The following is a 21425-nucleotide window of genomic DNA, read 5'->3' as shown; positions in this document are numbered from 1 at the left end:
GTGTAGAAATAACTGTGCCAAATAAATGCGGGACAAGGATGATGGAAGAAACACTTTCCATACCTGTCGCTCAGTTTCAGAGCAAATGGCTGCTCTTTTCCATCCTTTCTGTGCAGGGTTAAGCAGGTCAAAGGAGTCAGGTTACTTTTCATTTGTTACCCTAGCAGCCAATTGGTTATCCCTCTGGAAAACCTAAGAAAGCATGAATAAAATATGCAGGACCATAAGGGCTGCTATTACAGGACAACCAGTGCACCAAACTGTACATTATTTCTACTTTCTATGGATGTTCAACCATTGTTCTACACAGCCCTGCTGCTAATGGTTAAAGAATTGGTCAGATTTTCTCAATCAGTGTTTTCAAATATCAAAATATGCTATGTTGTTTAGACTTGAAAAGTAGGGGTTCCCCTCATTTTGACCTAATGCTTCTTTCATTTTAAAATATACGTTTACCTGTTTTCAAAACAACACCTAAACAGTTTCAGCAGGTGCATGGGATCTGGAAATAGAAAACCTTGACTCAGACCTCATTTCACTAATGCCACACTCACAGTAGGACCTTGGGCAAATCACTTCACACAACCTCAATTTCTTCACCTGGAAAATGAGCACATTGGACCAGATAATCTCAAAGGGCCCTTGGAGCTTTAGGTTCTATGATCCAAATGGAAACCTAAAGACTATATTATGAGAAGTTATTCTGCTGCTCTTAAATGATGCCCTCTGTCCATATGGTCTGGTTGCAGATGTAACAGAGGGTCTGTTTAGTTGCACATGCAATATCACGGGCCAAGGCAATCAGGAGGCACCTGGTTGGGTTTTTCTCCTCTTTTTGTAAGAAGATAATAGTAGCAGAAGGTGCTGTTTCCAACAGATAGGATCATATGTTTGGAGCAGGTAGAGATCTTATGGGTAGGTAATCTAATTACCAAACTGAGCCTCAAAGAGTTAAAGTGATTGGCCCAGGTCACATACAAGTAGGTAGCAGAGCCTGGGGAACTCTTGATTCCCAGGTCCTCTGATTCCAAATCTACCTCTCTCTATTGCAAATGGATGAGTGTTTGTATTTCTACTCAGTTTTTGTAAATCAATCCTATTTTTAACATACACAAAAGGAGGTGGTTATTTGAAGGATTCTGCAATGAATCTGCTCCTTCTCCCCTTCTTTCTTTTTTCTACAATAAATCCTGCAAAGCAAATTGTTCTTGTTCAGCAGTGTCCGACTTTTTGTAACCCTATGGATCATAGCACACCAGTACTATTCATGGAGTTTTCTTGGTAAAGATATTGGAGCAGTTTGCCATTTCCTTCTCCAGCTCATTTTATAGATGAGGAAACTAAGCCAAACAGGGGTAAGTGACTTGCCCAGGGTCACACAACTAGTACATATCCCTTAATTTATCTGCTTTGGAAATTCAGGTTTATACTTAACTACTTGTTCCCAAACCACAGATCATGGTCTTTTTTCTTTCAAAGAAGAAGTCAATTAAGATCTGTTTTACTATTTTTAAATTTGATTTTAGGATAAAGCCATTGCTCTGAGTACCACTGAGCTCACTCAGCTGTTATTGTCATAGTGTTGCTGAAATCAGTTGTATTTTAAAATCATTATGAGAAGTATTGCATACTTGCTGGGGTCATTGAGCTATGATGGACACTGTGACATTACAAAAGGAGGAGAAAATACAATTTCTCTTTCTGAGAACCTTATTGTTTAGACAGGAAGCAAAATAGATACATTTGCTCCAATACAGAAATGATTCTGAGATCTCATTGATGTAGGAATTCTCTCCAATGATGCAGATTATAAGCCATCCATGCCTACTATCCTCCATAATTATTAAACTTAAATTCAGAACAGTGAGACCACCCAGTGTGCTAGAGGTGGTCTTTTTTTTCCTCTTAACACCATGTAGACACCGACAGCACACAAGGGCTATCCATTCCTTGTACATGACCAGCCTAGTCCTTTTTTAAAAAAATTAATTATTTTTAGTTTTCAACATTTACTTCCACAAAATTTTGCATTTTGAATTTTTTCTCCCTCTCTCCTTTCCCCCTTCTTAAGATGACATGCAATCTGTTATAGGCTTTACTGATGCATTCATAGTAAACATATTTTCGCATTAGTCATATAAAGAAGAATTAAAACCTTTGGGAGGGACCATGTGGAAGAAGAAACAAAATAAAACAAAAAGAAAGAAAGCAAATAGCATGCTTCGATCTGCATTCAGACTCCATAGTTCTTTTTCTGGATGTGCATAGAATTTTCCATCATGGGTCTTTTAGAGTTGTCTTAGACACTTGCATTTCTGAGAAGAGCTAAGTCTATCAAAGTCAGTCATCACACACTGTGGCTGTTACTGTGTACGATGTTCTCCTGGTTGTGCTCACTTCACTCAGCATCAGTTCCTGTAAGTCTTCACAGGTTTTTCTGAAGTCCCCCTGTTTGTCATTTCTTACAGCACAATAGTATTCCATTACATTCATATACCTCAACTTGTTCAACCATTCCCCAACTAATAGATATTCTCCTCAATTTCTGATTCTTGGCTGCCACAAAAAGAGCTGCTATAAATATTTTTGTACATATCGATCCTTTTCCCATTTTTCTGATTTCTTTGGGAGACAGATCTAGTAGTGGTATTGCTGGATCAAAGGGTATGCACAGTTTTATAGCCCTTTGGACATAGTTCTAAATTGCTCTCCAGAATGGTTGAATCAGTTCACAACTCCACCAACAATGCATTAGTATTCCAGTTTTCCTGCATCTTCACCAATACTTATCATTTTCCTGTTTTGTCATGTTAATCCATCTGGTAGGTGTAATGTGGTGCCTCAGAGTGGTTTTGATTTGCATTTCCCTCATTAATAGTGATTTAGAGCATTTTTTCATATGGGTTTTAATTTCCTCATCTGAAAACTGCCTGTTCATGTCCTTTGACCATTTATCAATTGCAGCCCAATCCTTTCTTCATCAATACATTTTTTTGGTGACATCTCCATAATTTTTTGTAATTTGGTGGAACCCACTGATGCCCGCTATGCATATCTCCATGGCCTTTAGTGTTATTCTCATTTCAGTTCTTCAAAAACTGTAGTGCTCTATGACTCACAGTCACACAACACTTGAAGATTGTCAGTATTAAGATGACAGGTTTTTGTGTCAGGAAAGCTTACAGGCATTTCAGTAATTTTGCTGTTCACCAAAGCCAATGTAGCTCATTTTCCAGTTCAATTCTGAACCCAACTCACATCTGTTTGCAATATCTGTGCAAGATACATACTGATGGATAAGTTTTATAGGATGTCCATCCAACTTTATATCATAGACCATACAATAATCATCTTTCATCCACTGTGTTTTTCCTGAATAAAGAGTAATACTTTAGCAGGATTATGAATCTTCATTTAGGAGATTCTGCAATGTTCCAGTCCTTAGTGCAACCTCAACACAACCTAGTCCATAAATAAGAAGATCTGGATCCCTGAGAGTGATAAAAACCTTTGGCAATTATACATCTCCCTTTTTAAAAAATGCTTCCATTGATATTAATGAACAGCATCACTGGACAAGGTTAACTCCATTGCTCTGCTTTTCCAGGTGATTTTGTATAATTTGGACATATCCATGGAAGACAACTTTTCATGGTAGAGCTCTTAAGGTAGTGTTTTGTTCTCCTGAATCAAATGCATTTTAAAATAAACAAAAAATAAATATAGTATATTTTTGCATTCTCTTCAATTTAAGTCAAATGTGTGATGGTAAAGCCTGTGGAATATTGCTTGTGAAAGCCTGCTTGTTCCTATAGAATACTTTCACCATGGATGCCCTCAAAGTGTGTAAATCATTCTCATCAAAAATTTACATAAATATGCATATAGACGTAAATAATTTATTTTCATATATAATAGTGAAACACACAGTCACCATGCTGGAGGAAGATGTGATCATAAGGTAATTATTATCATTATAGATTGCTGGCCTTGGAGTCAGGAAGACCAGAGTTCAAATCCTATCTCAGACACTTAACTACCTCTGTGAACTTGAAGCAAATTACTTAACTTCTGAATCTCAGCTTACTTAATTCATAAGATGGTGATAATAATAGTACCTACTTCACAAGGTTATTGTGGCAATCCAGTGACAGAATATATGTAAAGCACTATATTAATGCTTGCTATTGATATAATGTCTATTTAATTAAGGAAAGTTTCCTAGGAAAAATATTTTTAAAATAAGTTTCTAGAAGAAAATGCTCATTATAGACACAAATAATTTTTAGTTTCCATTTATTTTAGGTAGAAATAGCTAATGCACTGTAACCGTTTAATCTTACAATATTTGGAATGGAAAGATGGAAAAGATAACATCAAGGTTGAATTCCATATCCCTTTTTTTTTTTTTTTTTTTTTTTGCTTATTGGCAGAGAAAAGATCATGAGAGGAAATACAAGTGTCACTCTCTCACAGTGATCCGCACCAGGGTTAGTATGACAATAATACTTCCATCTCTGTGTGCATTGCCAGATTGCATAGATGCACCAGCATTAGAGCAAGTTTGATGGGCCCAGGAAGTATACAGCACTAACCCAAGTGTGTCTTAAGTGTACTCAGATGCTCAGTGGCCATAAAGCATTCCTTCATTTCACAGACTGAATACAGAAAATGATCATGGGAAAGTTTAGGATGTCATTGTGTCCCTTTAAGGCTATTGAGTGGTGCATAGGATAGAGTGCTAGAGTCGGAGCCAGAAAAACCTGTTCTCAGATCCAGCCACACTTAGCTGTGTGACCCTGGGCAAGTCCTAAATTCCTCATCTGTCAAATAATATCTACCCCTTAGAGTTGTGGTGAGGATCATATGAGATAATATGCAAAGCACTTTGAAAACCCTCAAGTTCTATATACAGGCAAGTTATTGTTATCGTGGCTGTGGTTCTTATGGTTAAGTGTCTGTGTGCCTCACCTTAAAAGTCTGTTCACAATGAACGTCTGTCATCACCCCTCTCTGTCCACCATCTGCATTGACCCAGGGCAAATTAAGCTGTTTCAGAATGTCATTGTACTAACAGGAAGCTAACAAGCCACTGGAAAGTCAGATAACAGAAATCTGGTCAACTTTGCATTCTGGGGTTCCTTTAATAAAGTTGACTCATAGATGCCTTTAATATGACTATGAATAATCTTTCTTCTAATGAAAAATGCTACATAATCAGATCTATATTTGAATGTTAAACCTTCCACCTCCTCTAGAACCTTGAGTAAGGAGAGAAAGGGAGAATTGGCCAATAACGGCTCAGTCCTTTGAACATGCAAAATATGCTTTGCTTGGTATTAACCCATATGGATGGAGGCTTGGTAAACTTATTTCTGACATATATATGGTTGAAGAAGCCCTTTCTGCATTTCAGAGCATAAGTAAGTATCCTGACTATTTGTCCTGTCTGCTTACTGGGTAGTAATTAAATATTTTAATTGTTTGAAGGATTTGCATCAATTACATCTATTGACACGATATATTTTTTTATAATTTTACTGTATTTTTGCATCTGTGCATATACATTTTAAACACAGATAATTACAAGCAGATAATAAAATTTTACTTTAAAACAAAGTTTTCACTCTATTATCTCCAGTATGTACAAATTCACCACTTGGCACAGGTTGGCCCTATCAAGTATTCTTAAATTCTGGTCCTTCAAATGACTTGGAAACCAAATATTTGTAGAAAAGATATAAATTAAGAGAACTTTCTTTCCTGGTAGCCATCAAGGCAAGAACTGCTATAGGCAGTGGGGAAAAGAGGAAGCTTGTGACGTGGAAAGAGCCCCCTCCAATATACAAGGTCAGAAACAAGGTCACCAAACATTCACCGTACCAGGCAAGCTATACTACACCTACTCTAAGGACTCCACATTGACTAGTTCCTCCCTCACTCCCACCCCGGCACATTCACTAGTGAGGTCATGGAGATAAGAACACTGGCCTTATACTCAAAAAGATTTGAGTGACCTTGGAAAAACAGCTTAATTTCTCTAAGCCTCAATAAACTGGTCTGTAAAATGGAAATTATATCTATACTGCTTAATGTACGGGGTCATAGTGAGAGTCAGATGGACTAACCATTCAGCAAATTGTGGAGAACTATGTAAAAATCAGATTTTATTATTATAAATAAAAGAACCAAACAAAACAAGTGGATTTTAAATAATCCTATCTGTCGGTTAAACTAATGGACTTACTTTTCAGAAAAAAGAAACTACAATAAGCCTATTCCATTAAAAAAAACACACAATTTATCACATGCAAAGTGATCCCTAAGTTAGCTAAGACATATCATATATATTTCCATTTATTATAATAACTGCCTAGTTCCCTTATTCTCAGGTATGCAGTCTTCCTCAGGTTGCCTTTTTCCATATAAAGGGGACTCACCTGAGAATTTACTACCCCATTAGAGATCACCTCCTTGGATCAGCTCTTTATCTCCAAAGTAACTCTCCTCTTCCCAGATGAGAGAGTGATATTGTATCCTTTCCTTAAAGCTTGTGCAAAGAAAGCTCTCCTCTGGGCTTAATTTCAGGATGTACAGAGTTGTATACTTACAGTTCGCTCTGCTTGATGGATGAGACTGTACAGCCCTCTTCCTGGACTAACGACATTGTAGGTTCAGTCAACTCTTATGTCAATCTAGGGCCATGAAAACTCCACACCATTCCCTCTTATGGACAAATTCTACCAGATACCCCTAAAACACTATAAGGAAAGGAAAAAGTCTTCCATACATGTGATCCTATTAGGCTGACAAATGCCCAATCTGGCTTTTAATTTTTTTAATTCTAATTTTTATTTAATCTTAATTTTTCAAATGCATTTTATGAATGTGATAGGATATGACTGGTTTATTCAAGGGGCAATTTTTCTGACTTGATCTTTACAAAAAGAATTTGTTTCATTCATTCAGTAATAATTCTGTTTAAGGTAACACAAAGAGGAATAACTCAAAGTTCTTGCCTTTAAGAAGTTTATTTGAGTCTTGTAGGTGAGAGAAGATATAGGAATAGGAGCTACATCTATGATTTCATTAGTTATAAGAGCTTCTAGTAAGGAACTTTTTTGACCAGTGCATATTGGCATTTTCTCTGTAGTTTACAGTCTTAATCAATTGCCTAGCAGGGGTGGGGAGGTTTCGACCTCAAAGCCACATGTGGTCTTCTAGGTCCTTGGGTGCAGCCCTTTGACTGAGTCCAAGTATTACAGAACAAACCCTTTTATTAACAGGATTTGTTCTGTGAAGTTTGGATTCAGTCAAAGAGCTGTACTTGAGGACCTAGAGGGCCGCATGTGGTCTCGAGGCCACAGGTTTCCCATTCCTAAGGGTACTGAGGTTAAATGACTTACCCAAGGTCATACAGTCAGGTGTTGGAGACTGATAAGAACCCAAGTCCTTCTGGCTTTGAGGCCAGTTCTCTACCCACTATGCAGTGTTGCATCTAGAGAAAGATTATACCCATGAGTTGGTACAACTATGTTGTGAAGATATGAGAGAAAGAAAGTGATATACCGTTGTAGATTTAGAGTTAGATGAGAGCTTAGATGTCTTCAAGCTCAACAATAATAACAATACTAGCTAACATATATATATATATATATATATATATATATATATATATATATATATATATATATATATATATATATATATATATATATATATATATATATATAAAACTTACCGTGTGCTATACATACTGGGCTAAGTACTTGATAATTATTATCTCATTTGAGCCTCAAAATAGCCCTGGGAGATGTTATTATTATCCTCAGTTTTGTTGTTGTTCAGACATTTTTCAGTCATGTCCAACTCTTCATGACCTCACTTGGACTTTTCTTGGCAAAGTTACTGGAGTGATTTGCCATATCCCTCTCCAGTTCATTTCACAGATGAGGAAACTGAGGGAAATAGGGTTAAGCAATCTGCTCAGGGTAACACAACTAATAAGTGTCTGAGGCCAGATTCGAACTCATGAAGATGAGCCTTCCTGAGTCCAGGCCCAGCGCTCTAGCCATGGCACCGTTAGCTGCCCAATCTTCATTTTGCAAATGAGGAAACTGAAGTGGATAGAAGGTAAATGACTTTCTCAGGGTTCCACTTCTACTGAGTGTTAAGACTAGATTTGAACTCTGGTCTTCTTGACTCCAGACCCAGCACTCTATCCTGCACCACCTAGCTATCATCATTATACCATACCACTGTCTTACAAGGGTTCAGATTAGGGTGAGATCACTTCTTCCTGGAACATGGGAGGAATTAGGGAAGGCTTCAGAAAGCAGGTGGCATTGGAATTGGGCCTCAAAGAATCAGTAGGGTTTCAGCACACAGAGAGGGAGAGAGGTATTCCTGGGGATTCATGGTATGAAAAATATTCAGCAAAGAGGTAGTCTGGTCTGTCTGGAATATAAGGTACATCAGAAATTCTCAATGTATGGTCTAGGGACCCTTTCAAAGGGTCCTTGAGGTCAGAATTCTTTTCATAATAATAAGATGTTTTAATTTGTAATATGATAAATACTGATAGCTGTAACTCACATAAACAAAAGTTCTTGGGGGAGCATCCTTAATAATTTTTAAGAGTGTAAAGGGGCCCTGAGATCAAAAAGTTTGAGAATTACCGAGGTACATTATGGGCCATGGTATAGAAGATAAAACTTGCGGGGGGGCGGGGCAGGTAAAGGTCAGACTCTGAAAGTCTCCAGTGGGAAAATAACAAGCTCAGATGCCATTTACCTGGTAACAAGTTCCTGTGGGAAGTACTGTGAGCTAAGGAGTGATATGATCAGAGCTTTAGTTAAGAAGATAAACTTATTAGGGGACTGGAGGGAGAAAATGACTAGAGTTGAAGAAACATGTTAAAGGCTGTTGTTTCCAAGCCAGTCGTAATGAGGGACTAGATCAGAGTGGTAGCTGTGGGAGGAGAAAGGCAGACACAAGAAGATACCAGGAAGTTGAATTGACAAGATTTGTTGACTAATTGTATGTGGGAGATGGGTAGGAGTAAAAGATGACTCAGAATCTTCAGTCCTGGGTGACTGGGAACTGTCTGCTTGGGCCAACTCTCCCTGATAGAGGGAAATCGTTGGCTCTTTAGCTGAGGGCAAGGAAGTGAGTCCAATCTCTGTTGCTCTCTACAGGGCTTCTTTGCACTAAGGTCCTCCAGGTGGGATCTGAGGGGGGAGGAAAGCATGGGAAGGGGTCTACTTGGAGTACAAATTGAAAACTAAAAATCAAGTTAGTCTGGGAAAAGGAAGCATCTCTGGAATGAAAAGTATGAAGGAGACAAATTGGTCATGCAACTCACATATTTACCATCAAGAGCTGACCTTCCCCCAGAGATCTGAAGAATGTTTCAGGAGATTGTTATAATGTGCAGGGACAGCTAGGTGGCACAGTGGGCCTGGATTCAAGAAGGCCAAAGTTCAAATCCAGCCTCAGATACTTACTAGCTATGTGACCCTGGGCAAATCACATAACCCTGTTTGCCTCAGTTTCCTCGTTTGGAAAATGTACTGGAGAAGAAAATGGCAAACCTCTCCAGTATCTTTGCCAAGAAAACCCCAGATAGGGGCATTAAGAGTCAGACACAACTGAAAAAGGAAGGAATATACAGTTAGGGGAGTGGTGGCTAAGAAGTGATACTTTAGTTTGAAAATTAACAGGACTGGAGAATGGGAGTAGATTAACATACTGAGGGAGTTGATTAGCTTATCAGTATCAAATGGAAGGGGGGCTGGGGGGGCAAGGACTTAACTACTGATGAGATGTCCCAGGAATGGAATGAGTCCAGGTCTTGCTATAGGTGCCTGGGGCCATCACTGGTCAGCATATTGAGTCTCCAAGTATGAAAAGTATTCTCCAAGTATGAAAGGGTTAAGTCTTTTAACCTTGATAAACCACTCTTATATACTTCCTGAAATTCTGTACTAACCTATGTTAAACTTCCCCAGTACTGACCTCCATTTATCTGCTTAGTTCCTACTTATCCATTCATTACCCTCTCCAGTGCCTAGCATGGTCCCTGGCACACAGTAGGTACTTAATAATACTTCTTGACTTTATTTCTGCCACAACCCAGAAATGCTTTTGAAGCATCATTTATATATCTCTCTCTTTACATCTGATGGCCCTAGATTTAACAAAGATAATGGCAGGGTAGAAAAGAGCGTTGTGAGCCAGGCACTAACATCATTTTAATAAGGTAGTAGGTATTCTGGAGAAAATAAGAATGAAAAAAAAAATAGGGTTTTCGAAAGAGAAACAACCATTGAGTAATGCTGGTGGATCACATTTGGAAAGAGACAGCAGAGAACAGAGTGTAGAACAACAACAGCTTATTCTGTGTTTATACAACAATCTATTGTTACAAAGCAGTTTCTTCACAATAGCTCTGTAGTATTATTATCCCAGTTTGGCAAATGAGGAAATAGCTTCAGAGAGATTGATATGATTCAGTCACGGCCTCAGAGATAGGAAGCATCTTTGAGGTCTGCATCAAACCCAGGTTTCCTGACTGTAAGTCCAGCAAAAATTTTACCACACCATGGCACACTCTCCCAGTTAGTAGAGGAAAATGACTGAAAAAGTCTCTGCTTATGAGGGAAATATTTTGTTATTCCATTTCAGTTGAGGAAAGGGGTGGAAAGAACAATTGAAGGAAAGGTCAAAGATGTGGGAAAATTCTCTTACACTGAAATGGGCATTTAGTCTATTGGGCAAATATATGTATGACTAATGAATGAATGAAATATCGTATTTCTATTTCCATATAATAGGTGGTAGGTAAATTTCTAAAAACAATTTAAAAATGACTGTTTTTGCTGATCAGAATATGGTATATTTGATTTCAGCATTTAGCATACATTTAATGAGCAGCTTTAAAAGCAAAGATAATCTCTCGCTTTCAAGGAACTTGTGGGGAATACAATATACAACCATAGGTTTAGAGTTGGGAAGAACCTTAGATGTCATCTAGAGGTCCAACATCCTTGAGTTAAGTGAGGAAGACCCAGAAAGGTTAAGTGACTTAGCCAATGTTACACAAGTAGTGATTAACAGTCTCCAAATCCAGCATTCTCTCCATGGCACCACATAGACCCAGTACATTCACAGATAAATCAAAACAAGCTAGTTTGACAAGAGGGAAAGCCCTAACTATTGTGGAAGTAGGTACAGGTAGAATAAAAAGACTTAGAGAAAATGGTACCTAAGCTTAGCCTCAAATATAATGATTCTGAGAGTCTAAGAGATGAGGAGGGAGTGCATTCCAGGTATAAAATGGATGCAATCTAATGAAAGCCTTTGACATTGAAAGCTGTGAGGTCTTGTGGAAAATTATGGCAAAATTTGGTTGCCTAGAGAAGTTCATCAGGATTGTACATCAGTTTCATGATGGCATGTTTGCCCAGGTTCTGGATAATGGACCATGCTCTCATACTTTCCCAGTCACCCACTGGCTCTCATGCTTTTTAGCATGATGTTTCCAGTGATGTTGTCATATGCCTTCAATGAGGACAAAAATGGCATCAAGGTCATTAACTGATGATAAATTATTTAATTTGAAAAGACTACAAGCCAAGACTAAAGTGGAGGGAGAGTTGATATGAGACTTTTTGTCTGCAAAGGATTGTGCACTCACTGCAGCTTCCGAGGCTGAGTTTCTACAAAGTATGTATCGATTCTCTGCTACTTGTGTTAATTTTGGTCTTACAGTCAACACTAAGAAAACACAGATTCTCCACCAGGTAGCACCACACCATCTATGTGTGGAACCATCTGTTACAGCAAATGGAGAAATTTTGAGTACTGTGAATAAGTTCACTTACCTTGGCAGTATACTTTCCGGGTTGTACATATGGATGAAGAGGTTAATGCACTAATTGACAGAGCTAGCTCAGTGTTTGGGAGGCTCCAAACAAAAGACTGGGAGAGAAGAGGTATTAGGCTGCCTACCAACAGAGCTGTTGTGCCGACCTCATTACTGTACACCTGTAAAACCTGGACAGTATACCAGCATCAGGCCAGGAAATTGAATCACTTCCATTTGAATTGTCTTAGAAAGATTCTGAAGATTACCTGGCAAGATAAAATACCAGACACTAAGGTTCTTTCTTGAGCTGAACTGTGAAGCATTCAAACTCTACTGCAAAGAGCACAGCTCTGATGGGCTGGCCACATTGCTCCAATGCCAAAAGTAAGTTTGCTAAAAGGACTATTTTAAGGAGAACTCACACAGCATGGAAGTCAGAAGAATCAATACAAGGACATGCTCAAAGTCTTTATAAAAAAACTTTGGAATAAATTATGAAACATGAAAGACACTGGCACAGGACTGCCCAACATGGCATTCCTACATCAAAGAAGGTGCTGTACTTTATGAGCAAAGCAGAATTGTAGAAGCTGAAAAGAAAAGTGAGATGCACAGATTGAGACATCTCCACTCTACTCCATTCCAGTTCATATGGACTATTTGTGCTGGATTGTGATAGAGTCTCCCACACTCATATTGATCTGACCAGCCACAGTGTCATGCACTGTGCTAAGTGCAGGAGATATAAAAAGGGACAAAAAACAGCCCCTACCCTCAAGGAGTTTTCGTCTCACAGGGAGTTTTCAATCTTGGTTGGTTGTTGTCCTTCGTTTTTGAAGAAGACCAAAATGACATTACCATGAAAAAGTCAAGTTTCAATGTGTCCGACTATGGCTGATCAGAAGAGCTCAGAATGCTCTACTACATTTTGGGCACAGATAATCTGTGTGAACATTTGGGGTGTATATTCTAAATTGCACATCCTAGGTTTCCTTTGAGCTGTTTTAATTCTGTTTTGCTCATAGAGCACAGCACTCTTTCTGATGTGGGCCCACCATGCTGAGCAATCCTGGGTCAGTGTCTCTCATGTCACACAATCAATTCCAAAGTTCTTGAGAGAGACCTTAAAAGTGTCTTTGTATTGCTTCTTCTGACCACCATATGATAGCCTGCCCCATGTGAGTTCTCCATAAAATAGTCTTTTGGGCAAGCATAGGTTTTGCATTTAAACAACGTGAGCAGCCCATCAGAGTTGCACTCTGTGAAGCATAGTTTGAATGCTTGGCAGTTTAGTTCGAGTAAGGAACTCGGTGTCTGGTACTTTATCCTGCAAAGTGATCTTCAGAATCTTCCTAAGACAGTTCAAAAGGAAGTGATTCAGTTTCTGGCATGGCTTTGGCAGACTGTCTATGTTTCACAGGCATACAACAAGGTTAGCACAACAGTTCTGTATCAATCTAACATGCAAGCAAATACATACCAAGTGAGCTATATGCAGGATAAATAGGAAGGGGGAAGGCACTGGAATTAACAGGGGTTGGGGAAGTCTTCCTGTAGAAGGTGGGATTTTGGTTGGGACTTAAAGGAAGCCAGGGAGGTCAGTCAGTATTTGGAGTGGAATAGGAAAGTGTTGCATACATGGGGTACAGCCAGAAAGAATGCTCAGAGCTGAAAGATAGAGTATCTTGTTCATGGGACGGCAAGGAGGCCAGTGTTGTTGGATCAAAGAGTATCTATTGACGCATAAGGTAAGTTATTTGTCTCCCCAAGGGGAATCCATATGGTATTCTCCCATTGAACTGTAACTTCTACATATCCAATTTTATTTCCAGTGAGAATGTCACTTGATTCTTTGAACTTCTCCAGCATGTCTACTCATTGATCTTTGGATAAGGACTCACATTTATAGTACCAGTGGTTAAATTGGTAATAATGTTTATTTATAATATTTTTAAAATGTTATTCTTTTTCCACAACTGTGGATTATAGAAACTCTCATTACAGAAACTGGGGAAAAACCAAACCAAACCAAAGCAACAACAAAAAAGACCGAGTTAGGAATCAGAGGACTGGATTAGAATCTCAGCTCTGCTGTATTCTAATGTTGTGACCTTAAATATATCATTAGAATAAAACCCTACTGGAATTTAAATTCCATGAAGCAGACTATCTTGCTTTTGTATCTGTATCCCCAGTTTCTGGCACAAGTAGCACTTTGTAAATTCACCCACCTCCACAATAGTTAGTGGTTTCTCTTTCTTCAAACGAGCTTGTTTTGATTTATCTGGCTACAGATTAAGGTCGATGGTGCTGTGGACAGAATGCTGGGTTTGGAATCCATACTACTTGCTACTTAAAGTGTTGGCTATTGTCCAGGGCTTTCTGTGAACTCCAGCTATTTCATTACAACAAAGAAGCAAACTGCTTTAATCAACAAAAACTCCACCTTCATACCAAGAAGGCTTGCATGGCCACCAATGGCCACCAAGGGCCATATTGGGGCTGGTTTTGCCTTCCCTTTGTATGCCGGGCAATTAACGGAGCTCCTGAAGCATAGAAAGTATTTAACGAATGCTTGTTGACTGACTGACTGGCTTTGAATATATAAATCTTTTTTGCAAAGTACCATTATGGAGGAAGATGAAGGATTGTGAGTAATGTTGCCTCACAAATCAGAGAAAATCAGTGGAGGGGAAAATAAATCTGCATAAAATTTAGAATAAGACCTAACAATGCTGGCTCATAAGGGCATTTATAGATGAAATTAGAGGAATAGACAGATGAAACATGGAACAAATCTGTCAACATTTCCATATTAAACATTTCTCATTATTTGGTGCGAGTGGAATTTGCATTTACCACATCTTGATTCTAAGGCCTTCATCCATTGTGGTCATATAGCATATGAGGATGTAGAAATAGCACTAATAAAGAAGACAGGAAGAATTCTTGAATTAGAGGTGTTACAGAAGAAATCTATGCTGGAGGTGTCGAAAATTTGAATGCTTTGAAGGACAGATTTTCGACATATCTGGAAAAGGGGAACACAATAAACCACTAGAAAAAAATCATGCTAGATTTTTTTTAACCAAAATATGGTGAGAGGATATCATTAACTACCTGTTTGTACACCTACTTTCTCATTTTTATAAAAATCTTTATGAGAATAAGTATAAGATTCCTTGATAAAATATGAGAAGGAATAAGCAGACTTTAGTGAAGGATTTTTATAGGTCACATGTCTATGCTCAGACAAATGCTTGAAAGGTGTAGAGAGCATGAGAGCCTACCGTTTATTGTTTGTTGTGGTTTTTTTTAAGTATTTGGTTTAGTAGAACAAAAAATAGTCTTAAAGTTCACCTCCAATAAATTGTCTCCCATGCATAGATTAAGATAATGTAAAATTTATTAGTAGGTATTAACCATAGAGATTAATTTGTTCAGTAATGTTTTGATAATCAATATCAAGGGAAGCATAAAACAGGAAGACACATGCTCACCAAGGGAATACCACCAATGTCATAGTGGATGTCCAAATGGAAGTGGGGTTCCATGTAAATGGTAGAATCTTCCAGATGGTCTAATTTGCAGGTGCCATGTGCTAATTACATCAAGCCCCCAAGTATGACTGGGTCTCTTTAATGAACACTCAAAGGAGATCAACTTAACAATCTAAATAGGAAGAACCAAATAGATGGAGATAGTATATTGCTCCAACTATGCCAAGCAGTTCAATGGACAGCCCTTTGAGTTAGTCTCTCAGCACGTGTATTTTGGACAAGTATTGTAATAGACAAAGAGCAGAGTTGAGAACTGAACAGAAGGAAAAAAATAAGTTGTCATCCATAATTATCATTACCCTTTTGTTTTCTCTTGTTGCTAGAATATAGGCTTCTTGAAAGCAGGGACTACCTCACTTTTGTATTTGTATCCTCATGACTTTTAGTACAACAAGCACATGGGGCAGCTAGATGGTGCAGTGGACAGAGCACCAGTGCAGGAGTCAAGAGGACCTGAGTTCAAATCTCACCTCAGACACTTGCCACTCACTAGCTATGTGACCTTGGGCAAGTCACTTAGCCCCAATTGCTGCCTCATCCTGGGTCATCTCCAGTCATCCTGATGAATATCTGGTCACTGGATTCAGATAGCTCTGGAGGAGAAGTGAGGCTGGTGATCTGCATAGCCCTCCCTCACTCAAAACAAAGTCAAGTGCAAGTCATGTCATCATTTCTCTGATGGCATGGTCTTCTTCAGCGACAAAGGACGAACACACACACAATAAGCGCTTAATAAATGGTTTAGGGAAATTGTTCAGCTCTTTCCAAACTCAAGCTCTCCCATGACACAAATCCAAACCTTTTAATTCCAAACCTTGTAATTGACATTACATGGTGGTAAATAATTGAATACTATAATATTAGTTTCACAAAATCTTAGAATTTCAGAGTTAGCAGGCACCTCCCAAGTGTTCTAGGACAACATATAACTGAACAGGAATCTTCTATACAACTTCCCAGGCAAGTGGTCACGAGCCTTCTGCCAGAAGATCTCTAGTAATGATCTGCAGTCTGCCAAAGATATTTACATGTACCAACTAGTTGGAAGAGAATTGAGGGAATCAGGAAATCTTTAAAGGACAAGGACAGCTTTCAGGCCATCTCATTTTATAAAGATCCTCTCTAGGACCCAGCCAAGAGGACTGTTACAACACAATAAGGATTGTGTCACTGAGCAAAGGTTTTTCCAGGGCCCAGGGATGGGAAGGGCAATAGTGCTGAAGAGTAGGATGCTGAAATCCCCTTGTGCCATTCAATCAGGCCTGATGGATTCTTCTTGGAGGGTAATGCATTGAGGATGAGGTAGGGAGAAGCACGGGGAACTATACTCTCCCTATGATTGCTGCCACTACCACCCTCTTCCTACCATTTTAAAAGTAACAACTTACTTGGCTGAAGTTTTCTTCCAGCTCTCCCCAATGTGTCCTTTATCCATACTCACGACTCCCACCCAAAATTCAGGTCTCTTGCCTAGACTGCTATAGATGCTTCCTGAATGGCTTCACTGACTTCAGTTTATCTTCTTCTCTAATCTGTATTACATCTGTTGTTGTTCAGTCATTTTCAGTTGTGTCCAACTCTTCATGATCCCATTTAGGGGATCTTGGCAGATACTCAAGTGATTTGCCATTTCCTTTTCCAGCTCATTTTATAGATGAGGAAACTGAGGCAAGCAAGGTTAAGTGACTTGCCCAGGGTTGCACAACTAGTAAATGTCTAAGATCAAATTTGAACTCTGGTCTTCCCAACTCCAAGCCTGGCACTCCTCTGTGCCACCTAGCTTCTCCAATCTGTTTTACATAGACTGCCCCAAACACCTTTCTCTTATTCAGTAGAACCCTGCTTCTTACTATATTCCCATCTAAACTATGACTGTCAAGGCCCTCAACAAATCAAGCCCCACCTGCCTTATCCAACCTCATTCCTCCTTTGTTCCACATTAAACTTTCTATTCCAGCTTTACTGTCCTGAAATCTTTCCTGTCCTTCAAAACCCAGCTTAAGTCCCACCTTCTCTTTAAAGCTTTCTCTGATAGTTAGACTGTAACTCACCTCCATTTCCTCTGAAATCCTACAACCTTTACTGTTTGTTCCAGGTTCAAAAATTATGTCCATCATATCTTAGAGAGTCACTGCCCCAGAGCACTGAAAGGTAAAATTACTTGCCTAGGGTCACACAGTATGTGTGTGCTCCAGAAAGCTCTCTAAGACCATAAATTTCAGAAGGAGTCTTCTCTGAATTGATAGAAGGAATTTCTTCAGTCAGAAGTTCCCTGAGCCAACGCCTTCCCAGGTCTAGACCCGCTCCCTACTCCTAGGACCTCAAACACTGGGCTTGGAGCTAGAGGACATGGTCAGCCATTGATAGAATGATAGAACCTTCACTTTTAGAGGAAGAATGCACAGCAGTGAGATGCAGCATGAATTCACTGGAAATTGGAAGAATTACCATAAATATCATAATAGTAAACAATTATTAAAAGGCTTACATCCAAGGAGTTTAAAACATATTGTAACTTTATTATTAATGTTTATCACAACCTTTTAAAATGGGTAAGTGCTGACATTTTACAACTGCAAAGAAGAAATAGGCTTATGTGGGTTAAGCAGCACAAAGTGGCAACCAAGAATGCTAAATTAATCATAGTCAAATGAAATCACATATATTAAGTGCTTCAAAAACCTTCCGTGGGCATCAGCTATTATTATTACTTTGTAATAACTGCTACCAGCAAAGCTGTATATAACTTAGCACTCATCAAAATTGTTTCCAAAAATCTATCTTAAACTAGATTTCAGTCTCAGAACAGGACAGATTCTATATGGTCTCACTGCTCTCTGGTGGTCAAAAATAAATTTATTTTAAACCCAGGGATTTTGTCTTTGATTTTTCTAACCATAAAGCACCCTTCAATTCAGTTTCAACCCATTACATTCGACAAACATTTATTAAGCTCCTACTGTACCCAAGATCTTGTGTGAGTCAATGGGAATAAAAAGAGGCAAAATGAAATGGAGCCTGCCTCCTCGATTTTCTTATCCCTAATGTCTTGACCTAAATCTGAGGCTATGATGATATATTCTTGGTAAAGTTTAGTTTGGGTAGTTTCTGGAAACAGGACAGTATTTTTTGTGCATTCATACAGAATTGAAGTTTGACATAGTGTCAAAAGTTTGGTCATATATGGTTTAAATTACATCTTTTAAAATCCTTTCTCCTTACTTCTGGCTGAATTGAGGGCCTGGGAATAGAACCTTCCAAGGCTGCCAATTCAGCTGGACCAAAAATTCCCCAAGAGCTATAGATTACAAAGAACCAGTCAAGTCCTTTCCCTATGGATCAATTTATAAATATTTACTGAGTACTTCCTCTGTTAAAAGCACTGTGCTAGATACTGTGGGGAGCACTTACCAGCAAGGACACCATGACTAGGCAAATTATTTTGCTAAGACATAACTTCTTCTTCATACTCTGGGTGTGCTGACCCCTGCATGTCTCCCAACTGTGGGAAACTCAATCGCCAGTTTGTGATGCTGGAGAACTGCATTCATGCAGAATTTGGGTGTGAAGTTCAGTTAATAATTTCTAAGTTCTTCCACCTCGAAGGTTCTGTGATTCTAAGGAATATAAGGTTCCATAAGCGACTTACAATCTGGTTGGGAAGACAATACATATGTAAAAAGATACCGAGGCATATAAGGTGGCTGAATGAGTAGTATAACCAGTATGTTTTGGAGAGTTCGGAGAGATAATTTTGAGCTGGGTTGCTTAGAGAAATCTTCATGAAAGAAACAGGAAGGCAAGGACCCAAGAAAAAAAGAGAGAGCGTCTTCCTGGCTAACAACCATGTTTTGAAGTTCTCTAGTTTTTGTTGTTCCCCATAGAGAATACCATCACTGAATCTCATCTCTATGGCCCTCAGTGGTTCAGGGAATCAATGCCCTGCTGTTCCCTTTCCCAGTGGAAATATGTCCACAATTGTCCAACCGTGCCCTACTATGTCGAAGATTTTGTATCAGTTGATGGAGATAAAAAGATGAAAAATGCCATGAAGCCTGAAAGCCCATAGGCTAGAGTTGGGAAGAAATTTACTCCAATGCCCTGTTAATTTTATCTTCACAACGACTCTTCTGTCTCCTTTCCACTCACAAAGCTGTGATCCTAGATCAGGCCATCATCATCTTTCACCTGAACTACTACAATAGCCTCCAAATTGATGTCCTTGCCTCAAATCTCTTCCCTTTCCAATCCAGCCTCTACACAGCTGCCATATTGATATCCTAAAATGCAGGTCTAACCTTGTCACTCTGCCACTCAAGAAGTTTTGATAGCTCCCTACTGTCCCTAGAATAAAATATGAATTCTTCTGGCCTTTAACACCCTTCACAGTCTGTCTCCAACTTATTTTTTCCAGATTGAATCCACAATTAGTTCTCTTTGTACATTCCATATTCTAGTCATTTTGTTCTACTTGATTTTCCTCATGTGTCACAGTCTGCCTCCCAGTTCCATGCCCTTGCGTGGGCTGTCTCGCATACCTGTATTACTCTCCCCTCCTCACCTCTGCTTCATAGAATCTCTAGTTTGTTCAAAAGTGGCTTAGGTACCATTCATTACAGGCTACCTTTCCCAATTCCTCTAGGTATTAGTGGTCTCTCCCAACTCTCCCCCACATATTTTTTATTTGCTCGGTATATGTTTTGTATATATTTATCTGAGTTTATGTTTGTCCAAGGAGGATAGAGGTTCCTGGAAGAAGAAATGGACAATTTTTAAATTTGATCTTTGTTTTCCTAGCTCCTAGCACATGCTCACTAAATGCATGTTGTATTGAATTAAATTTTACAAGTGAGGAAATGGATTCTCAGATGGTAGAGTGTACTACCTAAGGTCATATGACTGTTAGTGACAGAACCATGCCTGAGACCCAGAACTCCTATCTCCCAGACCAGTGCTCTTTCCATTATAGCCTACTGCCAAGAATCCTGACTCAAATTTTGTAAAGCAAAATAGGAGTCATGTTGTTTAAGAGATTCAAAGTGCTTTTCATTTAATAATAGCACCTTGCATTTATTTAGCACTTTATAATTTATGAGATATTGTCATAGACCTTGAATTATTTGAACACAATAACTGTAAGTTAGGCATTCTTTTCTCATTTTATAGATAAATAAAACTGAGGTTCAGGAAAGTTAGCTCCATTGCTGGATGTATAGGCTTGGGAAAAATCACTTACGTTCTCTGGGCCTCAGTTTCCTCATATGGAATAATGTATGGATTGAACAAGATCATTTCAGTTGTCCATTTCCATTTCATAAAGCTTATAAGTCACAGAACTGACATGAGAACTAAGATTTTCTGGCTCTGGATCTTCTGATATTTCCACTAAACTATGCTTTGCTGTTGTTTATTTGTTTGAGTAGAGTCCAACTCTTTGTGACCCTTTTTGGAATTTTCTTGGCAAAGATACTGGAGTGGTTTCCCATTTCCTTTTCCAGCTTGTGAAGGTTGGAAGTTCAATTCCGTGTGGACGGTCTCGGGCGGGTAAAGGTGGGAGCTTCTAAATCTTAGAGTTCTTACGAGGCCCCCCAGGAAAACTGCAGGGAATCGAGAAGGTCAGACCGAGCTAGCTCGGCTAGCTCGGGTATTTCCGCCTCTTCCCGGGAGATACGTGATGGGTGGAGCCTCCCTGCTCTTGAGGCTGTCCCGGATTGGACATACCTGTTGTCTCCTAACAGGCTCGATATTGATATGTAACCTACGCGACAGAGGGCTTAAGTAGGTCCAGGAAAGCCCGAAAAAGCCTCTTGGGCGGAGGGCCACGTGTGAGCTTACTAGGCTCCCCATTTTCCTCTCTCTTCTCTCCCCTCCCCCTCTCTCCTCACTTATACTTCTACTTCCAATCTCTTATTGTAAGATCTTTGCCTCCTTGGGAGATCCTTCTCTCTCTCCCTCCTAAGGAAGAATCCCCTGCACTTGTAACCGAGACCCTGAAA

At 39.1% G+C, this 21425-nt stretch overlaps 1 protein-coding gene across 6 annotated transcripts in view; it reads right to left on the bottom strand.

The window, feature by feature from the left end:
• Positions 1–21425, bottom strand: part of DNAJC5B (DnaJ heat shock protein family (Hsp40) member C5 beta) — a 97481-nt gene that overhangs the window by 43492 nt on the left and 32564 nt on the right. For 3 of the 6 annotated variants that reach the window (XM_072604709.1, XM_072604711.1, XM_072604707.1), the window contains exon 2: positions 64–192. The exons of the other annotated variants lie outside the window; for them this stretch is intronic. The gene's annotated coding sequence lies outside the window, so the exon portion shown is untranslated. The remainder of the gene's footprint in view (positions 1–63; positions 193–21425) is intronic. 6 annotated transcript variants of the gene reach the window in all.

Source organism: Notamacropus eugenii, chromosome 4 (genome assembly GCF_028372415.1).
Source record: "Notamacropus eugenii isolate mMacEug1 chromosome 4, mMacEug1.pri_v2, whole genome shotgun sequence".
In the NCBI taxonomy this organism is placed as follows: Eukaryota; Metazoa; Chordata; class Mammalia; order Diprotodontia; family Macropodidae; genus Notamacropus; species Notamacropus eugenii.
Note: the sequence above shows the minus strand (reverse complement) of the source record. Positions and strands in the feature narration are given on the sequence as shown.